This window comes from Pteropus vampyrus, unplaced genomic scaffold (assembly GCF_000151845.1).
Source record: "Pteropus vampyrus isolate Shadow unplaced genomic scaffold, Pvam_2.0 Scaffold269, whole genome shotgun sequence".
In the NCBI taxonomy this organism is placed as follows: domain Eukaryota; kingdom Metazoa; phylum Chordata; class Mammalia; order Chiroptera; family Pteropodidae; genus Pteropus; species Pteropus vampyrus.
In genome coordinates this window covers 1,028,550-1,034,017 of record NW_011889050.1, presented here as the reverse complement: position 1 = coordinate 1,034,017, position 5,468 = coordinate 1,028,550, and positions in this window count along the sequence as shown.

Below are 5,468 nucleotides of genomic sequence, written 5' to 3'. Positions count from 1 at the left end.
GCTAAACAGTTTTCAAAGGTCATCGTATCAATTTACCATTACAGTATATGAGAGTTCCAAAGATCCCCAACCTTGCCTGTAGTTGACATTGACAGATTTTTTTTTTCTTTCATTTTAGCTATTCTGGGATTAATGTACTAGCTCATTGTGGTTTTAATTTGCATTTGTTGGAAGACTAATGAGGTCGAGCATGTTTTCATGTATTTATTGCCCATTTGGGATATCTGTTTTGTGAAGTACCTGCTCAAACCTTTTGCCCAATTTTTCTACTGGATTGTCTGCCTTTTTCTTATTACTTTGTTAGGATTATGTTGCAAATAAATTCTCACACCCTGTGTGAAGCGTGAAATAACTTTTATTCTCTTATTGTGGTCTTGATGGCTTTTTATTATGTCAACCTTTATTTTACAGTTAGTGCATACATATATTTTAAACTGAGTGTAATTATACTGAGTGTAATAATACTGAGTGTAATTTTATTCGAATTTAACAGAAAAAAACTGAAGTATAATAAAAGGAATTGCTAAATTTCAGATAAATGTTTCCCACCACAAAAAAAATACTAGTTTCTAAAATAAGCCTGCTAGAATTAAGGAAAGTATTTATGAAAAGCGTTAATAGGTGGCAGTTATTTTTAAATGTTTTAACTTTAGACAGTATCTATGAACTCCTTGTTATGACCCAGGAAGTTACCATTCTTACATTTCTTCCTCTCTTCTCTCTCGCAACCTCCTGAGTTTGCCAGTTTTGTACTATAGAGATTTACATTTTATTCTGAAACCACAATTTTTACTGTAGTACAATCTTCACTCTTTGTTCACTCAGAGTCATCCCTTTTCAGCAGTCTTTTTACCATGACTTCTCCCTCCCTTCATTTTTTCTTTTGATTTATCTCCTGCTTGTCTAGGCTTCATTTTCAACTACAATTTTAAGGGCTTTTAGGTCCCGGTTTCCTCAGATACTGGAGATCGTCTGTTATCTTTAAACTTGAAGCACAACTTGGTGCAATATAAAATGATTGGGCAGGGCCCACAGACAAGATCATGCATATACATCCTGGAGCATTCTGCTTTACAAGTCCAGGGAGCATGAACTAATTTCCCATTGATACCTTCCTCCTTGGTGCACTGACTTCACCGAGTCCCCAGGTTCCCGGAATCAAGCAGCAGAAGCCAGACCTTGAGCTAAGAAAGGAGCAGTGGCAACCGAGTGGCTCAGTGTTCACCTGGGCCTCCCTGCTTGCTCTACCTGCCTCTCTTTACCTAGGGTGGGATTTGTTTGAAAGCTGTGTAATAGAGAGATACTAGATGGATTGCTGGTCCTAGATCACACTCGGCTTTCAAACTTTGGGATCTATGAGGACTCTAGAGAGCGGTTAATATTTCACTGTGAAATGAGCTGTTTGGTTCCTATGGGAACGTAGGTGTATGAGTGGGTCAGTGAGATCACAGTGGCTAATGAGGAACATTGAATTTATTTATCCAAGTCATCCACGCATTTATTCCTTCAACAAACATTTACATTCAAAAAAGTTTTCTCCAGTGTAATATCTACCACAGTTTTCCTTTGTGTGTGAAGTGCTCAAGAGAAGCCATTTCCAACAGGCTAGAGCCAAATAGCACTAAGTCACCCTTCCTGGCCCTTTTCCCCCAGGGTCTACTCACTGGGAGGCACTGCCTTGCACTCTGCTTTCCTATTTCCACCACAGCCCTGGAATGCATGGGTGAAAATGGGAGCCAGGCTCTTCCTAGCATCTTCATTGTTCTTCAAAGGGCAGCCTTTCCCAGCTTCATCCTCCACCAACACATGATCTCTCCCACCTTTGCTCTCCACTGACTAAATAAGTAACTTTGCTGAGTGCAATTTAATTGTCCTTCTTAAAGAGAAGCAGGGAATCCCACAGGCAGACATGTGCAGACACATCGAACACACCCATTGCCCAGAGTCTGGGTTGTGCCATGTCATCAAGCAAATTTTCTACCTATTTAGCACTGCCAGGTAGGAAGTGCTGGTTTCGCCCTAAGCATTGAGATTACCTTCATCAGAGCAGAAGCCATAGCGCTGACATGACATGACAGGCTCAGGAAATTTCATCTAAAGGAAGGGTCATGAGCCTTCTCATGGAAAGAAAAGGGAGCACTTTTTATCTCCAAAATAAGGAGGCAAGCAAGATATTAACAACACGAGTACTTTGCAAATTGACTTAGGAAAGCAAGATAGCATAGAGTGTTCTGTGAACACTGGGCATGCCCAAAATCGGAGGCTGATTTCTGGGGAGATCTGCGATACACGCTTAGAGAAACAGCAATGGGTTTTTCTTTGGTTTCCTATCTATCTATCTATCTATCTATCTATCTATCTATCTATCTATCTATCTATCTATCGATTATCTATCTATCTATCATCTATCTATCATCATTTATATCTATCATTTATCTGTTTATCTCTGGACATAGTCTTAAATGTAGATAGGGCCATACTCATAAGGTTTGAATTTGCGAGAAAAATATAGTTGTCTTTACAGAAACTAGGATGTCATCTTTGAGGTTTTCCACCTTTGCCCTATTCCTTCTAAATGTGTTCAAGACAGCCTGGTGTTGGCCAGGGTCTCACCACCCCTTAAGATCTGGATAGGACTGACTCAGGTCTCATTACCCAGCTTCTCAGACTGAAAGTCAATGCTTGTCCCAAGATTTCTCTGAATTTGTGTGTGTGGAGGGGGTGGTTGTGTTCAAGGTCACAATTTGCCAAATTCGAGCCTTAGCCAAACTGTTTTTTATTTTCTCTACATGCTGTGGCTTTTCTTTTCTCTCTGCCCTGACATCAACTCAGTAAGAGTCAATGCCCTTTCTTTCTGATCACACCCTTTATGGTAAAAGTGAAGGGAATCCTGCTCAGAGCAGCAGAATGTTTACTGAAGGTTTGTGGGTCATAGGGAGTGCTTTTAAAAGCTGAGCACTTAAGATCCACATAACTCTTGTAGCAGGGCTACCAGTCGTCTCCCTCCCTTCTCTTCCCCTATATTTTGGGAACTCCTACCTCTGACTCCTCTCTCTGACAACATCTGTGTTCTCCTGTGCCAAATCCTTACCCAGAAGTTTATCAAGTTATTTTCCCAAATAAAGCCAATTTCCTCTCAGCGAAAAACTCTGATGTTGACTGTATAGATAAAACAGTTTTTATTTCCTCACAATAGCAACTACCACACTAATCATTCATTTCTGTAACTCTCTCTGTAAAACCAGGCTCATCGAAAGCCTCATTTTTTGATCTATGTATTCCCAGTATCTGGCAAGGGGACTTCTGAGCACTCAATGATTCCATCTGTTCCAAGATTGAATGACTGACTAGAGGAGAAGAGGCAAACAGGGCTTGTAGGGCAACATGCCCTGTGATGATTCTACTTCACAGGAGAGTCACACCTGACAGCCTGTCACTAGGTAATGATGAAGCTTTGGGGAGGAGTGTGCAGTGTTGCTTAGCAACATTTCTTCATTCTCCTATCACTCAGAGTGTACAGGACCAAACATTTTTTAAGGCAATATTAGATCATTTGACCTATCTCATTTAAAAATAAGTAAGATTTGTCTTTTTGTCTTAGCTAAAATATGTAATTTTTTAAAAAGAACACAAAGGCAAAAAATATCGAGCGTCTCTACTATTCACATCCAACAATCTACATTGTCAGAAGGTTGACTAAGTCAGAGGGACATGGGGAGGATTTCCAACAATCTGCAACTTGCCTTCTGTTCCCTGAAGGGACAAATTCAGTTAGCCATGGCCAGTAATGCTGCTGGCCTGGAGTCCAGCGGAGTCTTTCCTGCAGGCTCAGAGATAGAGCTGGCTCATTTGGCATGGCCTGAACCAGAGTTGGCTGGCAACCAAGGACAGGAATGCCTTCTGGATGTGGTTGATATTTACCTGACTAACTTAGACCAGGACAAAGAACATTCAGATTTATTGTCCATTTGAACTCTAGAAAACCTTTGTATAAGCTTAAGTTCCTTGAAACATTTGCATTGAAAAAGTTGCACATGAGTCAAATAGTCACAAATAATGAAATATATTTCTCTCTATGACAATGAATGCACAGTATACATTTTGTGACTATTTTTTTCTTCTTTTGCTTTCCTTCTAGCTTCCACAAAGGGAAGCTGGTGGTGTCCTGGAATCTGAATCCAGGCTGTGGAGCTTGGCTGCAGGAGGGCTCCTGCCATGTGTCTGTGAGCTCAGAGGAGGCCCCGCTGCCTTGTGGAATGGAGCTGGCAATGCTCTGAGAGTGGTGCTCTCCCAGTAGGACTCGCACGTAGTAGGGGCACAGTCGGTAAACCTAGAACTATTCAATCACTCAGCATTCAAGACACCTGTTAAGGGCCTAACTCTTACTCAGGCCTGAATGAAGCCCATCTAACATGTGTATTTTCCCCCTACAACACATCGCAGCCCTTCTGCCCTTAGGAAGAACAGATAGCCTTTCAATGTTATGCTTGGGGCTCATTTTCAATCTACAAAAAGCATACAATGTGAAAAATGTGGCACTAAATAGACCATGTGAAGGACACTTGTTTACAGTGTGAGAGTTGAAATAAAAAGCAGAGCCTCACTTACGTAACCTCAGCTAGGAACAGGCAAAAGGAATAGCTCAAAATTTTCTCCACTGTGTATGTTTACAAATGACCACAAAGGCACCGCGAGTATTGATTTTGGAGTTACAAATACGTTTTAAAGAGTAGGTGAATTCACAAATACAGAAACTGAATAACGAGGATCAACTATGTATATATATATGGCATCTCTCTCTCTCTCTCTCTCTCTCTCTCTCTCTCTCTCTCTCTCTCTCTCACACACACACACACACGCACACACGCACACACACAAAACATCCATATGCATATGTATGTAGGTATTTAAAAACTCGTTATACTTACCTACTCCACAATAAGAAGGTATGACCCTAAAGGTACCCAACATAAATGCACCTCTTGTAGTCTATTGAAGTAATCTTCTGGTTACTTGGTTTCACAACTCTTTAGGGTAGAAATTTCCAAATCTAACAACCCATACCATTTCAATCAGACTACCCTGCTTGTATGAAAATTCCCAGGGGACCTTGGGTCCTAACCCCATGCATGACCTACTGAAACAGAGTCTGGGGTTAAGAGAGGACTGGAGCCTAGGAACGTCAATGTGTGTTTGATATAGTTTACAAAGCTCACAACTCAAGTTTGAGAATCACTGGAAAGAGGTTCCCAGCCAGTCAGAGAAGTCAGCCCTTGAAACTTTTTTATGACCCCAGGGCAAGAGGCAAATCGCAGACTTTTATTTGCCCCCACACCTGCCCTTTTGTGAGTGGATGAAAGGGAAAAATGTTTTATGACTTGAAAACGACCAGTAGGTAGTTCTATTTAAAGGTGAGTGACCTGGGGAAGGTTATTTAACATCTCTGTGCTTTCTCTGTAAAGTGAGGG